Below are 21,738 nucleotides of genomic sequence, written 5' to 3'. Positions count from 1 at the left end.
AAGCAACAAATGTTGGCAATCCTAGGGTTCCCTCATTTGTTTTCCATCTCTCTGAGATCACTATCTTTCATTGCCTGATATCCAATAACTTGAAAATCATTTCTTAACTTACTCTGATTTTTTTTTGTTATTTCAGGCAAGGGCATAAATTCAATTCTTATTACTACTTCTTAGCCAGAACCAGAAGTCTTCTCTGCTTTCTTTCTTTTAAAAAAGAGCAACCTGACTATACTAAATAGAAGAGAGGGTAGGAGCACAGAAATCACTTAGGAAAAAAATTCTACAGCATTTTGGAGAAAGAAATAACCCTAATTAATGTAAATGAGCAAATGTTTGTTTAGATATATAAGTGAAATAGGAAAAACTTTGAAAATCCACCTTGCAGAAAAGTTCAAGAGTAGCTTCTAAAAATATATCATTTACAAGCATGCCAATATCATTATTTTTATATATTCTCAATGCAAAATAGAAGAGGGAAAATATCATCCCAGTCATAAAGCTCTGTGTAGTTTTAAAACATGTGACTATTTCCCCTGCCCCAACGTGGCTGTGCGGATCCATTTACTATGCACTGGGTAACTGCATCTAAGGGCACTGTAGATGGCAATGAGGTTTTTGTTTTCTTTTGTTTTTTTTAACATCTTTATTGGAGTATAATTGCTTTACAATGTTGTGTTACTTTCTGCCGTATAACAAAGTGAATCAGCTATACGTGCTTCCCACTAGCTATCTATTTTACATTTGGTAGTGTATATATGTCCATGCCACTCTCTCACTTTGTCCCACCTTACTCTTTCCCCTCCCGGCGTCCTCAAGTCCATTCTCTACGTCTGCATCTTTATTCTTGTCCTGCCCCTAGGTTCTTCAGAACCAATTTTTTTTTTAGATTCTGTATATATGTGTTAGCACACAGTATTCGTTTTTCTCTTTCTGACTTAATTCACTCTGTATGACAGACTCTAGGTCTATCCACCTCACTAAAAATAACTCAAATTTCGTTTTGTTTCTTTTTATGGCTGAGTAACATTCCATTGTATTTATGTGCCACATCTTCTGTGTCCATTCATCTGTTGATGGATACTTAGGTTGCTTCCATGTCCTGGTTACTGTAAATAGTGCCGCAATGAATATTGTGGTACATGACTCTTTTTGAATTACTTACTGTTTTCTCAGGGTATATACCCAGTAGTGGTAATGCTGGGTCGTATGGTAGCTCTACTTTTACTTTTTTAAGGAACCTCCATACTGTTCTCCATAGTGGCTATACCAATTTACATTCCCATCAATAGTGCAAGAGGGTTCCCTTTTCTCCACACCCTCTCCTCCATTTATTGTTTGTAGATTTTTTTTTTTTTTTTTTTGGTGGTACGCAGGCCTCTCACTGTTGTGGCCTCTCCCGTTGCGGAGCACAGGCTCCGGACACGCAGGCTCAGCGGCCATGGCTCACGGGCCTAGCCGCTCCACGGCATGTGGGATCTTCCCGGTCCGGGGCACGAATCCGTGTCCCCTGCATTGGCAGGTGGACTCTCAACCACTGCGCCACCAGGGAAGCCCTGTAGATTTTTTGATGATGGCCATTCTGACCGGTGTGAGGTGATACCTCATTGTAGTTCTGATTTGCATTTCTCTAATGATTTGTGATGTTGAGCATCCTTTCATGTGTTTGTTGGCAATCTGTATATCTTCTCTGGAGAAATGTCTGTTTAGGTCTTCTGCCCATTTTTGGATTGGGTTGTTTGTTTGTTTTTTTGATATTGAGCTGCATGAGCTGCTTGTATATTTTGGAGATTAATCCTCTGGCAGTTGCAAATTTTTTCTCTCATTATGAAGGTTTGTCTTTTGGTCTTGTTTATGGTCTCTTTTGCTGTGCAAAAGCTTTTAAGTTTCATTAGGTCCCATTTGTTTATTTTTGTTTTTATTTCCATTGCTCTAGGAGGTGGGTCAAAAAGGATCTTGCTATGACTTATGTCATAGAGTGTTCTGCCTATGTTTTCCTTTAAGAGTTTTATAGTGTCTGGCCTTACATTTAGGTCTTTAATCCATTTTGAGTTTATTTTTGTGTATGGTGTTAGGGAGTGTTCTAATTTCATTCTTTTCCATGTAGCTGTCCAGTTTTCCCAGCACCACTTATTGAAGAGGCTGTCTTTTCTCCATTGTATATTCTTGCCTCCTTTATCAAAGATAAGGTGACCATATGTGTGTGGGTTTATCTCCAGGCTTTCTATCCTGTTCCAGTGATCTATATTTCTGTTTTTGTGCCAGTACCATACTGTCTTTTTTTTTTGAATTTTATTTTATTTACTTTTTTATACAGCAGGTTATTACTAGTCATCCATTTTATACACATCAGTGTATACATGTCAATCCCAATCTCCCAATTCATCACACCCCCACCCCCTACTGCTTTCCCCCCTTGGTGTCCATATGTTTGTTCACTACATCTGTGTCTCTATTTCTGCCTGCAAACCAGTTCATCTGTACCATTTTTCTAGGTTCCACATATATGCATTAATATATGATATTTGTTTTTCTCTTTCTGACTTCTTTCATTCTGTATGACAGTCTCTAGATCCATCCATGTCTCTACAAATGACCCAGTTTTGTTCCTTTTTATGGCTGAGTAATATTCCATTGTATATATGTACCACATCTTCTTTATCCATTCATCTGTGGATGGGCATTTAGGCTGCTTCCATGACCTGGCTGTTGTAAATAGTGCTGCAATGAACATTGGGGTGCATGTGTCTTTTTGAATTATGAGTACCATACAGTCTTGATGACTACAGCTTTGTAGTATAGTCTGAAGTCAGGGAGCCAGATTCCTCCAGTTCTGTTTCTCTTTCTCAAGACTGCTTTGGCTATTCAGGGTCTTTTGTGTTTCCATACAAATTGTGAATTGTTTTGTTCTAGTTCTGTGAAAAATGCCATTGGTATTTGATAGGGATTGCATTGAATCTGTAGATCGCTTTGGGTAGTATAGTCATTTTCACAATGTTGATTCTTCCAATCCAAGAACATGGTATATCTCTCCATCTGTATGTATCATTTTTAATTTTTCATCAATGTCTTATAGTTTTCTGCATACAGGTCTTTTGTCTCCTAGGTAGGTTTATTCCTAGGTATTTTATTCTTTTTGTTGCAGTGTTAAATGGGAGTGTTTCCTTAATTTCTCTTTCAGTTTTGGCAATGAGGTTTTGAAAGCCTTCACGAGACCCAAGTCTCATCTTTGCAGAATGACGCAAGAGCTCATTACTGTTGATGAATTTTAAATAGAACAATCATTCTGATTGCTTAAGTCTGACTCAGTAAGCCTGCAAAAGCATTTCTCCCATCATGCTGAATCCTCAACAAATCTCAGGATTCTACCAGACATTTTCATGAGAAAATATGAAAAATATCCAGAGTTTCACATATTACCACCAGGCCAAAATGACTCCTTTTTCTATGCCATGATCTATGGGCATTGAATAGAAAGAAAGAGTACTAGAGAATAAAGTTAGGGATATTAAAATTAAACCTCAAATTTCATAGTTGGTTCTTACACTTCCTTTCTGCTTTTCATATATTTACTCTCATTTCCCATTACCTTTTCTGAATTCTTTTTTTTAGCTTTTAAAAAGTACTTATGGTACCTCAAATTCTTTAGGAAAGAAATGGACAATAATACATGCTGTGCATGTAAACAGCATTCTAGTCTATTATAGCAGGTGGTAAGATTCTGGCATAAGGGCCCTCATTCCTCTGTCCCATGCTCATGGCTAATTTATCACAAAACATTCTCCCACTGTATCAGGTTTCATCTTCACTGTCTCAACTCAGTACCCCAGTTAGCTACTACCAACCACTCAAAGTAGGACTGTAAAATAAATCCTATTTGCAATTCAGCACCTAGTCCATTCTCTTACTGTTACAGATATGGGAACAGAGGCTTCCAAGCAGCTACAGGGCTTAGACTGATCCCTAACTCTGAGTACAGTCATTCCAGAATGTCTCCATAGTCCTAGAGGGCCAAATATTTTCATGTGAATACACAATGACAAAGAAGATATGTAGAAACAAGATGACAGAGCTGGCCTGGAAAGAAAGATTAAGAGACTTTCATCCTGTTCTGCTTGTTGCCAGACTGAAAATTTACCAAAAGAACAAAAAGATTTTCAACTGATTTAGAAACTAATCTTGTTTGTCAAGCAACCCAGAAAGAAAGGGTAGCATGAAATGTTTGTTTGCTTGTTTTTCTTTTTGTTTTTTTCTTATCCAGCTTTATATAGAGGCAGAAAAGAAGAATATACATATAAAAGTATTTCAGAGTCATTGGAAGTCTCCACCCACTTAAAAACCCTTCTCTCATCATCAGGTCTTGATACGTGACATTCCTTTAATACATCTATAGCTTATCATTACTCACTGAATGACTATATCAAAAAACAAATTCCCGTGCAGAGAAGGAATTCTTGGTTAAGGTGTAAACAAACATAACAGATTATTTTCTCAGGAAGTGTATAAAGAGGGGAAAAAAGAAAGAAAATACATATTGAGAGACGTGAAAAAGGAGGCCAAGTAAGTGAGTTGCCAAATGTCTTTCAGGTGAAATTGAATTTTGAATCCTGAATTCCTTGACGTGATTCACATTACACTCTCCTGCATTGCACACACCCTGGTGGTTCTTCAGAGACCCTTTCCATGACCAAAAATTATCACTCCAAGTTCCAGATAAAAATCACTAATATTAAGGGAACACTTACTATGCGCTAGGCTATATGCTTAGTTTCTTATGTGTATTACCTCACTTAGTACTCAAAGAAAACTTATGAAGTTCATTCTTTTATTATCCCTACTTTGCAGATAAGAAAATTGAGTCTTAGAGAAGTTAAGTAATTTGCCTAGGGACTTCTGGCTAGAAAGCGACAGAGCAGAGATTTGAAGCACAATCCATCTGATTGCAAGCCAAACTTCTAATCACTACAGTAATCTGCTTTCAGTTGTTCCAGGGCCGAACAGAAGAATCTTCGCCTGGATTTGTATGTTCCTCCGTATTAAGAACGCAATTATGGGACAATACATAAAAATTCTAAAGAATTCTTATTCTTTCTTCAGTTTTGCTAAAAATCAACAAAACATGTGAAAGGACATCTGACATAAGATTGTGAGAGACATCTTATTGCAGAAATCAACCACTAATCCAAGGCCCTTGATCAAGCTGACCCTTGCAGGGAGGGAAGGATTTTAACATTTAGTTGTTCTCTTGGGCTTGTTTACTGGAGGTATGCTAAATCTTAGGCCAACTGTCCCATATTCAACAGTTGATAAAAAATGAGAAGTCTGACCAACTTCTGTTGTTGGACTTGCAAAGACCTGAACTGAGCCACAGACACTTCATCCATTAAAGCCATTCATTCAAATGACATTTATTTAAACATCTACTAAGTTCTAGAAATGATGCTAAGTTTTGAGGATTCAAAGGTAAAACGATATGATCACAGAATTCAAGAGCTTCCTCAAGTGATAGGCTGATTGCGTCATAAGTAATAACAAAACTAAGGGTAATCATTATCATGGAAATCAATACACAGTGCAGTGCAAGTATCAGAAGACAGGTTCCTGCCCTAGTCCACCAGGGCGATAAAAGGATACCATAGACTGGGTGGCTTATAAACAATAAAAACTCATTTCTCACATTTCTGGAGCCTGGGAGTTCAAGGTCAAGGTGCCAGCAGATTTGGCGTCTGGTGAGGGCCCACTTCCTGTTTTATAGACAGCTGTCTTCTGTGTCCTAACATGGTGGAAGGGACACGGGAGCTCTCCAGAGCCTCTTTTATAAGGGCATTAATCTCATTCATGAGGGCTCTGTCTTGATGACCTCATCACCTCCTAAAGGCTCCAGCTCCAAATATCATCACATTGGGGATCAGGATTTCAAAACATGAACCTTGAGGGGGAAGACAACATTTAGTCTATAGCAATTCCTAAGTCTACCAACACAGCATGGGAAGGCAAGAGAGAATATCCATAGAAGGCTTAGGCAGAAGACATGTCCTTATTTCTCTCTTCTGGGCAGTGCTACAAAAAAGATAAAATCACAAGGGGTAGAGGGTGAAGTTACCACCCAGGAAAAGGCATTACTAACTCTCAAAGTTGGTAAGGGCTATTCTTGCCTATGAGGGAAGTATTAAGACACTAAATCTCTAATTACACAGCAATTTAAACATGTAAGTTCAATGATCCCAGGTCTCTCTCTGTGAATTCATATAAAATCACTTAATATTAATATTTTCATCATTTGTCCCAAGCTGCTACTGCTAATGGAGACTTCTGGTTCCTTGCAAGATTCCTCAAAAAGGTAATGGAAAGTGTGGAATTAGATAGTAGTGAAGGTTTCACAACATTAAGAATACACTAAAAGTCACAACTGTACACTTTAAAATTATTAAAATGGTGAATTTTACATTATGTAAATTTTATCTAAAAAAAAAAATTCCCTAAAAACATTTTCAAAACTCAAAGGATGTTTTTAAAATGCTTACAAAAAGAGTCCAACACTCTTGCTCACTTCTGGCTTCTACTACATGTCACTGCTTTTCAACTTTTAAAAAATCCAAATAATAAAATAATTCAGACATGCAGAAACTGCACAAAATATCCACCATCCAGAATCATATCACCACCAAAAATCAAGAATTATTAACATTTTGCCATTTTCAGATTATTTTCACTTAAGTTTTTTTCCATTAAAAATCAAATGTAACTTACAGTTGAAGACTTTTCCCATCTCATTCTCTGCTCTCTCCAAAGACAGCGATTTTTCTGAAACTGTTATGCTTCCCTTCTGTAACACATTTAAAAATATTAACCACCTGTAAGTTTTTTCACAGATTGTATACAACACCCTTTCACAAGTTTAATTTTTTTTTCTAAACATCTTTATTGGAGTATAATTGCTTTACAGTGTTGTGATAGTTTCTGCTGTATAACAAAGTGAACCAGCTATATGCATACGTATGTCCCCATATACCCTCCTTCTTGCGTCTCCCTCCTACCCTCCTTATCCCAACCCTCTAGGTGGTCGCAAAGCACCGAGCTGATCACCCTGTGCTACGCGGCTGCTTCCCACTAGCAATCTATTTTACATTTGGTAGTGTATATATGTCAATGCTACTCTCTTACTTTGCATCAGCTTACCCTTCCCCCACCCCGTGTCCTCAAGTCCATTCTCTATGTCTGTGTCTTTATTCCTGTCCTGCCCCTAGGTTCATCAGAACCATTCTTCTTTTAGATTCGCTACATATGTGTTAGCATACGGTATTTGTTTTTCTCTTTCTGACTTACTTCACTCTGTATGACAGACTCTAGGTCCATCAACCTCACTAAAAACAACTCAATTTTGTTTCTTTTTATGGCTGAGTAATATTCCATTATATGTATGTGCCACATCTTCTTTATCCATTCATCCGATGATGGACACTTAGGTTGTTTCCACCTCCTGGCTATTGTAAATAGAGCTGCAATGAACATTTTGGTACATGACTCTTTTTGAATTATGGTTTTCTCAGGGTATATGCCCAGTAGTGGGATTGCTGGGTCATATGGTAGTTCTAGTTGTAGTGTTTTAAGGAGCCTCCATACTGTTCTCCATAGTGGCTGTACCAATTCACATTCCCACCAGCAGTGCAAGAGTGTTCCCTTTTCTCCACACCCTCTCCAGCATTTATCGTTTCTAGATTTTTTGATGATGGCCATTCTGACCGGTGTGAGATGATATCTCATTGTAGTTTTGATTTGCATTTCTCTAATGATTAATGATGTTGAGCATTCTTTCATGTGTTTGTTGGCAATCTGTATATCTTCTTTGGAGAAATGTCTATTTAGGTCTGCCATTTTTGGATTGGGTTTTTTTTTGTTATTGACCTGCATGAGCTGCTTGTAAATTTTGGAGATTAACCCTTTGTCAGTTGCTTCATTTGAAAATATTTTCTCCCATTCTGAGGGTTGCCTTTTGGTCTTGTTTACGGTTTTCTTTGCTGTGCAAAAGCTTTGAAGTTTCATTAGGTCCCATTTGTTTATTTTTGTTTTTATTTCCATTTCTCTAAGAGGTGGGTCAAAAAGGATCTTGCTGTGATTTATGTGTTCTGCCTATGTTTTCCTCTAAGAGTTTGATAGTGTCTGGCCTTACGTTTAGGTCTTTAATCCATATTAAGCTTATTTTTGTGTATGGTGTTAGGGAGTGTTCTAATCTCATACTTTTACATGTACCTGTCCGGTTTTCCCAGCACCACTTATTGAAGAGGCTGTCCTTTCTCCACTGTACATTCCTGCCTCCTTTATCAAAGATAAGATGGCCATATGTGTGTGGGTTTATCTCTGGGCTTTCTATCCTGTTCCATTGATCTATCTTTCTGTTTTTGTGCCAGTACCATACTGTCTTGATTACTGTAGCTCTGTAGGATAGTCTGAAGTCAGGGAGCCTGATTCCTCCAGCTCTGTTTTAAGTTCTCAAGATTGCTTTGGCTATTCGGGGTCTTTTGTGTTTCCATACAAATTGTGAAATTATGTGTTCTAGTTCTGTGAAAAATGCCAGTGGTAGTTTGATAGGGATTGCATTGAATCTGTAGATTGCTTTGGGTAGTAGAGTCATTTTCACAATGTTGATTCTTCCAATCCAAGAACATGGTATACCTCTCCATCTATTTGTATCATCTTTAATTTCTTTCATCAGTGTCTTATAATTTTCTGCATACAGGTCTTTTGTCTCCTTAGGTAAGTTTATTCCTAGATATTTTATTCTTTTTGTTGCAATGGTAAATGGGAGTGTTTTCTTGATTTCACTTTCAGATTTTTCATCATTAGTGTATAGGAATGCCAGAGATTTCTGTGCATTAATTTTGTATCCTGCTACTTTACCAAATTCATTGATTAGCTCTAGTAGTTTTCTGGTAGCATCTTTAGGATTCTCTATGTATAGTATCATGTCATCTGCAAACAGTGACAGCTTTACTTCTTCTTTTCCGATTTGGATTCCTTTTATTTCCTTTTCTTCTCTTATTGCTGTGGCTAAAACTTCCAAAACTATGTTGAATAAGAGTGGTGAGAGTGGGCAACCTTGTCTTTTTCCTGATCTTAGGTGGAAATGCTTTCAGTTTTTCACCATTGAGGACAATGTTGGCTGTGGGTTTGTCATATATGGCCTTTATTATGTTGAGCAAAGTTCCTTCTATGCCTAGTTTCTGCAGGGTTTTTATCATAAATGGGTGTTGAATTTTGTGGAAAGATTTCTCTGCATCTATGGAGATTATCATATGGTTTTTCTCCAATTTGTTAATATGGTGTATCACTTTGATTGATTTGCGTATATTGAAGAATCCTTGCATTCCTGGAATAAACCCCACTTGATCATGGTGTATGATGCTTTTAATGTGCTGTTGGATTCTGTTTGCTAGTATTTTGTTGAGGATTTTTGCATCTATGTTCATCAGTGATATTGGCCTGTAGTTTTCTTTCTTTTTGACATCCTTGTCTGGTTTTGGTATCAGGGCGATGGTGGCCTCGTAGAATGAGTTTGGGAGTGTTCCTCCCTCTGCTATATTTTGGAAGAGTTTCAGAAGGATAGGTGTTATCTCTTCTCTAAATGTTTGACAGAATTCGCCTGTGAAACCATCTGGTCCTGGGCTTTTGTTGGAAGATTTTTAATCACAGTTTCAATTTCAGTGCTTGTGATTGGTCTGTTCATATTTTCTATTTCTTCCTCATTCAGTCTTAATGATGCACAGCTTTGCAGTCCTTGTGATGCCAGAAGGAGAAGATTCTCTCCTCTGTGTAACACTCAGGTGCTGGTAGAGGGACAAAGCAGTTCCCTGGGCCTAAAGATGATTCTTTCAGCGTTCTCCACATTGGAGTAGGTATCAGCCACTGGTCTGTACTCTGACCAACCGCTCCTCTCCTACCCTCGGGTCCTGTTGCTGACTCTCACTGGACCAGATTTTTCTTATCTAAAGATAAATTCGATTCAGACTCCCTGTCATTCCTTCCAACCAAGCTACAGCTAGCGCCCATGCTTCCCTCCAGTCAGCATCCCCACCCACCTCCAGAAGACTCAGCAGATGCAAAGAGATACCTGAGCAGGGGCAAGGGTTAGGTGGAGAGGGGTGTCACTTCACTATGATTGTGGACTTGCCCACTCTCTGCTCTAGCCCACCAAGACCCACTGGTCTGTACCAAAAACAGAGCAAATCAAACATGTGATGTAAATTTTGTTTTAAAAGAATATATTAAAATTTTTGTTTCAAATGGAGCTGTTGTCTGTGTAGTAATGAAATCACCCATTAGTTCTCTGTTCATGAAAGATATAAATATAATGACAACAGAAGACCTGACTCTGGGTTCCACCTTTATGAGGCCTTAAATCAGCATTCCAAGTTAGAATGTTAAGTCTAAATAATGTGTGAATATCCACAATTAAGGAACTAATTTGTGTGGGGACCACTTCTACTTACTTGGTAAAGACAAACTTCTTCAACATTATTTATTTATAACATATGTACATTAAAACTCACCCATTCTTGAGGCGTATACAGTTCTATGAGTTTTAACACGTCTGGATCACACAAGCATGATGATCAGAACAGACATTGCCATCATTCCCCAAGTTCCCTCGTGCTACCTCTTATAATCATACCTTTCCCCAACCTCGTAAGCCCAGCAGCCACTGATCTGTTTCCATCACTATAGCTTTGCCTTTTCTAGAATATCATATAAAGCAATTGTACAGTGTGTACTTTTTTGAGACTAGCTTGTTTCACTTAGCAGAATACATGTGAAGTTCATCCATGGTGTCACAGGTATCAGTAGTTTGCTTCTGCTTAATGCTGAGTAATATTCCCTTGCATGAATTTATTATAGTTTGTTTAGTCTTTTACCTGTTGAAGAAAGTTTGGGTTGTTTCTAGTTTGGGGTGATCATAAGTAATGCTACCTAAATATTTTTGTAAAAGTTTTTTTGTGAATGTAAGTGTTCATTTCTCTCTGGTAAATACCCAGGAGTGAGACTGCTGATGATAATGGTGAGCATACATTCAACCTCACAAGAAACCACTAAACCATTTTCTAGAGTGGCTGTGCCCCAAGCAATGTAGGAAAGTCCCCAGAGCTCCTCACCCCTGCCAGACCTTGAGAGTGCCAATTTTGGAGTATTTTGTTACTATATGTTTTAAAATTAGACATTCTATAATAGGTGTGTATAGTATGGATAGTAATTAAGCACACAAAAAGATGCTGAACATCATTAATCATTACAAAAACGCAAATCAAGCTCTTCTAACACTCTCATGAAAAGGGTATTAGGTTTCACACTAAAGAGACAAAAAATATTTCTTTCCAGGAGGTAAACAGTATAGCAATGTTGGCAGTATGACTCTCAACTTGATGGTCTGTGGATGCGAGAGGAAAACAAGGAGATTCAACAAAGATTCTGGAAGAATGCCTGGTCCAAAAATAAGAAAATACACTCCACGGTGTGCTGAAAGTCACTTGCTGGGTATCTCTAATCTGTTGTTGGAAATGGGGTGGAGAATTGATTTCCCAATAATGGATTATTTTTCTTTTTTTTTTTTTTTTTTGCAGCGGGCCTCTCACTGTTGTGGCCTCTCCCGTTACGGAGCACAGGCTGTGGGCGTGCAGGCTCAGCGGCCATGGCTCACAAGCTCAGCCGCTCCGCGGCATGTGGGATCCTCCCGGACCGGGGCATGAACCCGTGTCCCCTGCATCGGCAGGCGGACCCTCAACCACTGCGCCACCAGGGAAGCCCCCCAATAATAGATTTTTGACAGTTGTTAACAACAAAAAGAAAGGTATTACATTTGCAGTTGAAAAGTGTAACTTTTCTGTGCTGTCTGAAAATTCAATGGTCCCTTCACTACAGGAAACAATGTGTTACATACAGATAAATAGAGGGAAACTGAATTATTGGGCATCAGTCCCACCAAAGGGTTCCATAAAATTGAGAGAGACCCTTCATGGTTTGTACTGATATAAGTGCCAGAAACTTGAGGTGGATTTATAGCCACAGACTTAAAATCCTGCCAGGAGACCTTGCCTCCTATCAGTTACCCTCCCGCAACAAGTTCCTCTGTTCCCCTGGCCGCCTCTAGTTTCCCCTCGGCACTTTGGAATTATGAACATTATTCTCTCCCTACTTGCTTCCTCCTGAGACTTGAAGGACTCTCAATTCCAGGCCTCCTGATCTCTCCTCTTCTTTTGTATCTCATCCCGCCTCCAACTCTCCCCAAACCTTAGCCTCAGGCTTTGAGTCAAGGACACTTCCCACTGTCAGCCAGGCAAGCCTTGCCAACGCTGAAGGGGCTATTTTTCTCTTTGTGGTCTCTGAAGGCCCTCACAGAGCTCCTCCAATTTTGCCTTCCTCCACTGATGATTTCATCTCAATTTGTTGTCAGCCCTAAAGACACGTTTCTCAACTTTGAGCCTTGGCAGCACTGTTAGCTAAACTCCACAGGTCACATTTGAGTCTCATTTGAGTTACTTTTCTTTTCCTCCAGATTACAGTAAGTTTTCTATTAGTTTCTTCCTAACTTATTTCATACCTTTCTCAGCTATCTTTGATCACTTCTGTGCCAATATACACTATGGATTATTTATTTAAAGTCATTTAATTCTAATCCTAAATTGAGGGCCCTACTGTTCAATAAATGATAAATGCAATAAGAATGCTTCCGTTTTCCATTTGCTTCATTATAGGGTCATTTCTATGGTACACTGCATTAGGAAGGTTCTTTGGAGTCAATTATTTTGATCTATTCTTTCTGGAAATAAGAGCTAACATTCTTTAAGAGGAAGGATGGCCTGAGAGAATTTATGATAAAAGGTTGGCACTCCAAGCACAGACACATTCTAGTCCTAATTCTGTTGTTGACTCATGACAGGACCTCAAAAAAAACATCTAGAAATACATTACCTGTTAAGTGAGGATGAACTGCCTCTCAGGTTTCAGTTGAGGAATAAACTGCTAAATCACTTCCCTAACATATTGTGTTTTGTAGCTCATCCATTGTCAGGAACCTGAGCTAAAAAACAGGGAAATGGCTCTCTGGATATGATCACACATCACTCATAGGTTGAGTCAATTGTTCTAGGCAACAGAACTCACGCATGGAACTTAGAAAAGAAATTTTAACTAAATCATAAATGAGTCAATTCTTTCAGGCAACAGAACTTACACATAGAAACTTTAAAAAGTTTTATCTAAAATATTTTAGCTAAGTTTCAGTTTAGCATAACTTACGATGTTACAAAATTGGGTTAATCTAGCCTGCAGCCCATACGGCCAAAAGAATTTAAGGATATTTCTCCTTGTACCACTGAGTGACACTGTAATTAATGAACAGATGATTTAATACCTATCTTGCTAATAGACTGTAAGTGCCATCAAAGCAGAGTTGGTGTCCTGTTGTGTTCCACATATATCTGTTAAATGAATAAGTGAAAAAATGACTTTTTAATTAAACAACCAAAATATGCTTTAAAAGTAAAACTGATTATCAGGATTTTGCTTTGTCAGGGATTCCAAAATACTCAGGCGTTGAACATTCAATTCTACTTGTCAAGTGTTGTTGGCACAGCTGACAACTACCATTTGGTGTGTGCAGGCAGGCACAGATCTTTTTAGAGGCAGTTGGCCTTAACTTTAGTGAGATGGAAGGTTTCTGGGTTTTTTGTTTTTTAATTTTTTTTTGGTGTTTAAGTGTTCTAAGTGGAATTTATATAGCCTACAAATGTTGAACCTGAGGTATAAAAATATAAATAAAAGACTCTATTTACATAGGCTAATTAGATTGGAGGTCTGAATTGGGTTAGGTTCACAGAATTGAATCATCATTAAAAATATACCCATGCCCCTCAATCTGGCCTCTAATCAGTCTTGTAGGTGGAAGCACCTAATTTTTTCCAATGTGCACTTAAGTATACACAACAGCAATAGTCTCTGCCTACCTCCAGAGTTTTGTTGTATTGTGCCACTGGAACTACACAGGAATCCAACTGTAGCTACTGAGTTCCCTCTGGACATAGCTGAGGTTCTGTTGCAAGTGGATCATTACACAAGGATCAGAGCTAGACTTGTTTCAATCTCATTGCTGTAGTAGTTGCTGACTTGGCAGCTCAGGAATAACCTCTTCTGTGGTAATCTGTAATGGCAATTCCATATCAAAACAGAATCTTCACTTTGTTGTATACTAATCTCCAAGACATTCTCTCATCTTCCTCAAATGCCTGTCAGGCAGGTGGCTCAGTTTTTCCCTCTGCCACCATCTTCCCTTTCATCTTCATAATAAGTTTTGATAACTCTTCCAACTCTGGCCTAAACCATCTAAATTGTAATCCCCAATTTAGAGATCAAAATTATTAAAAACTGCTTCAGATCCTGAACCTCAAACTCCAGTATGTGAAGTGTCATTCACGTTGAGATATAAAGAATGAATAAAATCAGAGAGCCCAAAGGAATAACAATTGAGGGAAAGGGATCTGCATCTCTAAAGAACCAATGAATGAAAGAGAGCCCTGCTCTTTTAAGAAGCTGAAAGACACTCAACATAACAGGGTAAAGATGAGGGAGTAGAATCAAGCATTTAAAGAGGAAGACAGTGCAGGGCATTGGGAGCCTTAGAAGTCACACTAAGGAGTTTGAACCTTATCTCAAAGCTATTGAGGGATTTCTCGCAGGGCTGTAGCAAGATAAAATTTATAATTTTGGAAAGATCAATCTGGCTCACATATAGAGTAGGGATTTAAGGGAAATTAAGACATGTGGCCAAGAGACCTATAGGAGGATGTTGTAGAAATCTGGGAAAGACATGTTTTCCTGAACATGGGCAGTAGGAATGGGGAGAAATGGATGAATGGATAAATCAGGAAGGATTCCAGGTAGGAGAAATGGCAAGCTTTAGTAATAAATAGAATCAAAGGGTAAGGGAGAGGGACTTGCTAAGACTGACTCTCAGGTATGTAGTTTAAGCAGTTGGATGGTGGAAGGTGGTTAATTTGACTTTAGAGAAGTTTGAAGTACCTGTCAGAAATCCACGCAGAAGTACTAGTAAGACATTTAAACAGCTGTATCTGGCTGTTAAAAATAGAAGGGTTTGCTGTAGCTTGGAAATATGTCTGTACATAGGCATATGTAACTTTAATGTTATATTAAAGTTACTTAAAGTTTGGGACTAAGTAAACTTTCTGTCCTTCCCATTATTTACCATCTGAGAATATCGTGATTCCTTTCTGAAAATGATGATTTCTTTTATCTAAGACATCAGTCAAATGAGGGTAAAAGATGTTATTCCAGTTACTTTATCTGAGAATATTGGAGTCCATGAATAAGCTTTATCATGTCCATATGCATAAATGAATAAAATTTATTTATGCATATGGAGGGGGAGAGAAAGAGAGAGAAAGAGAGACAGAATATTTGTCTTAGCCTTAGTTCTCCAGGAAGTAGAACTCAGGCAGAAGTTTCTGTGCTACTACGTTTTCAGCAAGTACAATCGAATGAAAGCATGAGCTGAAAAAGGGAAATGAGTCAAGGAAGAGAGAAAGACTAATAGGAGTTTGCTTTACCCAGCTGGTTGTTGCTTAACATCAAATTGGACTATTTTTCAGGAGACTGGAGAGCAGCACTGTATGGGGGAGGAGTGAAAGGGAAGAAAAATATATCAACCTCAAATCATAGCTCCCACCTCCCATTGGTCAAAGGTTTGCCCCAGTGACTTTAACTTTCCACCTTTCTCACCCTCCAATACATACATCTCCTCCACTTCTGGGTTCCTCCTTGCATAGGTGACCACTAGGATTTTTGTGGTATCTGATGAGTCACTGGCCATAAGGAAGCCCCAGATTGGGAGGCAAGAGGCACAGAGTGGGCATGAGGCAAGGCACTGCAGGTCACACCCATGTGAAGTCAGTAGTGTAGCAGCTGGCAAAGCCCACCCAGAGTTGGTCACTACAGAGTGGCAGGGCTGAAAAAATTGGGCAAGGACTTCAGAGACAGGTGAAGTCAAGAAGGCTTAAGCTGGTTTATAAAAAGTGTCTGTACACTCTAGGACAGAATGTAGCAAACACCATAACTAGGGGGATGGGCAGAGGAAAATAAGTGGTAAAGGATATTAAAAAGGCTGACAAACTGCTAGAAAGGTGGGGGTGAGGGAGGGCTTGAAGGTGGGGAGTGGCAAGCAAACACAGCAAAATGAGTCATTCCACAAGTTTTTCCCCTTCTGCACTACTGCTAACGATGATCCCTCTTCTTAAAGTATCTTCCCCCTCAGTTTCACTGCTAACCTTGTAATTTTATCCACTTGGCAAATAATGAATTACTTCTGCACTGAAAAAGTCTTTTATTATCTTTCTCTAACCAAACCAGAGATCATTTCCCCTCTTCAGCCCACTTACAGTACTTGCAAGACCTTTCCCTTCGGGCTATTGCTACCTATGTATGTGTTGTAAACTCCTGGTTATCTCCTCCACTGCTGTGCCAGTCCTACAGGACCTAGGGATCCTTGTTGATTGTGGATTATTTGAAGGATGAAATCATCATTGAAAAGCTGCACTTAGAGGTTCTCTAGCTAATATGTCAAAGGACTGAATGTCATAAAGACAATTCCCTGAAGCTCAGACTCTTAAGTGAACAGTAAGTTGTCTGGGTCAGGAAGTTAGATGAACTGGGCTTCACTCCCTTCATCTTCCTGTCTCACTTTTTGTCTTTCTCCTTTTGCCACCTTCTTTTCTCTACTCTTTCCCCACATACATACTCATTCCCCATCATTTTCTTTCTTCCTTCTTCATAGCTATCTCTCATTCTCTCTTCACTTCCTTTTTAGCCCATCTGTCCCTTCTCCTTCCCCTTTTCCCTTCCCATTTTTAGACTGTTTATTAAGCACCTATTACGTGTAAGACACTCAAAAGGAATCAAATTACTGACCTCAAGGAAAAGAAAATCTAACTAAGCAAATGGAACAAAGACATGTTATTATAGTCCTTCAGTAAGTGTCTGGAACATGCCTCCTACTATTTCTGCTGTCCCTTCTCCCTCGCACCGTTATTGGTCTCCAATTCCTAACAACAACAGCTCATTTTCAACTGGCCATTAAAATGCACTGTAGCTTTGGGTTTGCAACCTTGGGAATCAACTACAAGCAGGGCCAGCTCTACTACTTGCCAGCACAGTAACCACTGGCCAATTCAGCCTTGGCTTCCTCACTGGCAAAGCTGAAATAACAATAGTGTTTCTTTCTTAGGACTATTGTTAGATTTAGAGGTAATGTATATAAAGCACATAACAGAGTATCTGATACAGAAGTACTGCTCAATAAACAGAATGCTATGCTAATGATAACCATCATAATATATCGCATAGTACTGAGTCATATTTTACACTTTATGTTTGGAAACCATATTTGAGATTAATGCTTTATTGCTGTTAAAAGTAATGCACAACTAAATGAAGTTGCTTATATACCACACGGTTTTTGATAGGGGCTGGGGTGGGTAGGGGACTTACCTGTTCTATGGGAACCGGCATAGAAGCATTTTACCTGAATATGGATGAGTGAGAGGCAATATCCCATTCTTTATCCCCTTAACCTCCCACCCTTTCCCTTCCAATGACTAGGGAAAGTATGCCTTCTCAAATAAAAAGGGAGAGTCTGTTTTCCTTAGGTTTAAATTTAGTTCCATGCTATAAATTTCTAACTCTACCCTGGGACATGGGCTGCTTTCTGTTAAGAAGATCCCATGAAAGGGTCAGGCTAATGTTTTCTCCAGAACTGTGTTTTTGGTATGCTATTGGCACTAACAGTCCCTATGGTTACACACTCTGTTAGCCAGAGCACTTCCTATGAGCAAGCAGAAGAGTAGGAATCAGAGAGGAGGTGGTGGGCAAATGCCCAGCAAGCAGTCTTGTCAAGAGACAGTAATGGGGTAGGAATGAGAGATGAAAGAATGGCTTGTGAAACAGAGACAAGCAAAGGCGGGAGGAATAATGACCAGGCTTAAAAGGACTCTGGAAATAAAGGGAAAAAGAAAGAATTTACCATAAAAGAACATCAGGGTAAAAATACAATAATTATTAATACAAAGATGGATCACAATGAACTTTAAGCTCCTAAATTATTATGTGGAGAAGGAAGAATATTTATTTTGTGAATTTAAGGCATTTGGAGTTATTTCATAGCTCCAAATATTTTTTGCATTAAAATTTGGAATTCAAATCTGATGATACAGATTCCCCTACAACTCCTAGTCCAGAGAAATGGCTCTTCAGCTTTTTGGAGCCATGAGATGCTTTTAAAAATCTGATGAGAGTTGTGGGCCCTCCTCCTTAGAAAAAACCCACACTTATAAACAAAACATTACACACAGAATTTTATTCATTTATGCATATGGACATGATAAAGCTTATTCATGGACTCCAATATTCTCAGATAAAGTAACTGGAATAACATCTTTTACTCTCATTTGACTGATGTCTTAGATAAAAGAAATCATCATTTTCAGAAAGGAATCACGATATTCTCAGATGGTAAATAATGGGAAGGACAGAAAGTTTACTTAGTCCCAAACTTTAAGTAACTTTAATATAACATTAACAAGGCTTTCAGATTGACTTGGCAACCTCTGCTTAAGTGTTTTCTATAAGGGTCTGAATTGTGTCCAGTAAAGTGAAACCTGTACATTTCAGCTGACCTACTTTATCTACATTGCTTGCCTGGTCAGAGGCACAGGGTCTTCAGAGATAAGAGGCAGGGCAGAAAGAAAGGGGGACGGAGAGGGACTGTGCATTGGAGAAAGATTTACAAACCTATTGTATATGGTGAATAAATGATAAACACAAGAAATTCAGAGAATTAAAATCAGGAAATCTCCAAAACATACAATTGACTTGATATAAGGGCTCTGTAGAACATAAACCTTAAGACTCAAAAGTGAGATTATTTTTTAACATCTTTATTGGAGTATAATTGCTTTACAATGGTGTGTTAGTTTTTGCTTTATAACAAAATGAATTAGCTATACATATATATATATATATATATATATATATCCTCATATCTCTTCCCTCTTGCATCTCCCTCCCTCCCACTCTCCCTATCCCCCCCCTCTAGATGGTCACAAAGCACCGAGCTGATCTCCCTGTGCTATGCGGCTGCTTCCCACTAGCTATCTATTTTACATTTGGTAGGGTATATATGTACATGCCACTCTCTCACTTCGTCCCAGCTTACCCTTCCCCCTCGCCATGTCCTCAAGTCCATTTTCTAGTAGGTCTACATCTTTATTCCCGTTTTGCCCCTAGGTTCTTCATGACTTTTTTTTTTTTTTAGATTCCATATATATGTTATGTTACCATGCAGTATTTGCTTTGAAGAAACACGAATTACTAAATGAAATGTAGGATTCTAGGTTGGATCCTAGAACAAAAATAGTTAATCAATGGAAGAACTGGGGAAATCTGAATAAAGTCTATGGTTTAGTGAATAGTATTATGCCAAGGTTAATTTATCAATTTTCATAAATATGGTCCTATAAGATGTTGAGATTGGGGAAGTTGAGTACTATCTTTGCAACACTTCTGTAAAGCTAAAATCCAAACTGAGAGGTTAAAAAACTTTTTTAAAAAGAATCCTAAATGGAGGAACTAAAATAGATCTTGAAAAAAAATCATCAAATCTTCAAATATGATTTTAGAAAACTAAGTGCTGACCCATCCCACTTTGAAAGAAAGACTCCACCTGGTCCCTCAGTAAGTCTACTCTCCCATTTCATCTCCCTGGTTACCATAGTCCTCCTTTACATTTACCTTGGTATCCCTCTGATCAGGTTTCTTTTCTCTCATGGGGAAAGCAAAATGCTTGGATGACCATGATTTACCCTTTCATATTTTTGAGTTAGTGCTTCTATTTCCTGGAGCAAAAAAGATTCCTTTTTAACCTTTTTCAGAAATTAAGGTAACCTAGCAATTAATCGTTTCCGTGCTGTTCAAATTTGTTTCAAAATGACAGTTTGTCCTAAGATCCTATCTATGCACACTCAGTTTAATTAGGTGGGAAAATATCTAACATGTTATTAAATGGATGACTTGGAATGTGAGCAGTCGAGGAAGAAAATACTGCTTTTTCAATGTTTAAGCAATATATTGTCTGGCTTACTAAAAACAGATCCATTGAACATTTCTATGCAATCCAATATAACAAATGTTTATTGAGAGTCTTTTATGAGCCATGTGCTGAGCTGAGTGATGGGAAAACAAGGCTGACTAAAATGAAATCCCTGACTTCAAGGAGACTCCATTTGGGGGAGAACACAGAGAGGAAAAGAGTTAATTTCAATGAATTAAGTGCTATCAGAGAAGTACATATAGGGTCTCATGGGATTGTACGAGAAAGGTGTAGGGACTATGGTCAAATGCACGTTTAATCATTCTTTTGCCCAGTGTTAAAACACCTGTAAAACAGATTAAAATGGTGTCTTTCCCATGGCTTTTTTTAAAAAACAGACGCTTTTTCCCTACACACAAAGGATCTTTAAATTGTTCTACACTAGACACAATGCACCTATGATATGCCATTTTCTGTGAAACACATGGTTGCATTTTTGTCTAACACGTTATTTTCCCTATGACTATTTATCATCTGCTCTATGTTTGTCTAATGAACAAAAAGTGTGAGGCAATGAAATAAACCTCAGCAAAACAATGAAAAGGCAACCATGCATCATCGATTTAGCAGGGTAAAAAAGGAACAAATAAAAAGAACATAGAGACTCAGTTGCTTCTGAATACCAGGAAAAGGCATCTGTGTTTCTCAACAAGTTAATAGCACCAACTGTGCCAACTAGCTGGAACCACTGAGGAAAAAAAAAGTCAGCCAGAATTTAACACAAAAAAACTATTCAGCTGTATTCAGGTGCTCCAACAGTATGCAGTCAATCAAGAAGCCAACAAAGCAGCCATAATAAGATTTCCCATGTGTCCATACACAGTAATTCCTCCTACCACCACCACTAATTCAACCAAGGAAAATACATTAATATTTTAATATAATGGATAAAAATCTGGAACTACTATTCATGTATCTATGGGATTTTGTTATGGCCACTCTGGATGCCACAACAAAATACCACAGACTAGGCAGATTAAACAGAAATTTATTTCTCACAGTTTTGAAGGCTAAGTCCAAGATCAAGGTGCTGGGAAGGAAGGTTTCATTCTGAGGCCTCTTCTCTTGGTTTGTAGGCAGCTGCCATCTCACTGTGTGCTCACATGGCCTCTTCTTTGTGAACTGGGATAGCTCTCTGGTACCTCCTCTCATAAGAACACTAATCCTTTCAGATCAGGGCCCTACCCTTATAACCTCATTTAACCTTAATTATTTCCTTAAAGGCTTGTCTCCAAATATAGCCACACTGGAGGTTAGGGCTTCAACGTATGAATTTGAGGGGGACACAGTCAGTTCTTAACAACTTAAAAAGAAGAGGGAGTTGTGGGGGGGCTGAAGAATGCACATCAGTCGGAAGGAATAGAAGACTATAGGTTAGCAAGTTAGTTCTGGGTACACATGTTCTAAAAGCAGTGTCAACTACAGCAACATCTCTGGAGATGTCAGTGCCTCAGGCATACATTCCTGAGTGTCAGAAAGAACAGTGTGTCCTGGGAAACCCACGTATCACACATGATAGGAAGCAATGTAGTGGTTGA

General features: G+C 38.5%; 1 long non-coding RNA gene across 2 annotated transcripts in view; it reads right to left on the bottom strand.

Moving 5' to 3' along the window:
• The window catches only part of LOC307174853, a 349,322-nt gene extending 335,143 nt beyond the window's left edge, over positions 1-14,179 (bottom strand). For both annotated transcript variants that reach the window (XR_013824185.1, XR_013824186.1), the window contains exons 1-3: positions 13,992-14,179; positions 13,400-13,466; positions 6,748-6,823 (exon numbers count right to left, since the gene is read on the bottom strand). This is a non-coding gene — a long non-coding RNA (uncharacterized lncRNA). The remainder of the gene's footprint in view (positions 1-6,747; positions 6,824-13,399; positions 13,467-13,991) is intronic.
• Positions 14,180-21,738: the final 7,559 nt, after the last annotated feature.

This window comes from Stenella coeruleoalba (assembly GCF_951394435.1).
Source record: "Stenella coeruleoalba genome assembly, chromosome: 16".
NCBI lineage: Eukaryota > Metazoa > Chordata > Mammalia > Artiodactyla > Delphinidae > Stenella > Stenella coeruleoalba.
The sequence above is the reverse complement of the archived record's forward strand: the minus strand, read 5'-3'. Positions and strand labels throughout refer to the sequence as shown.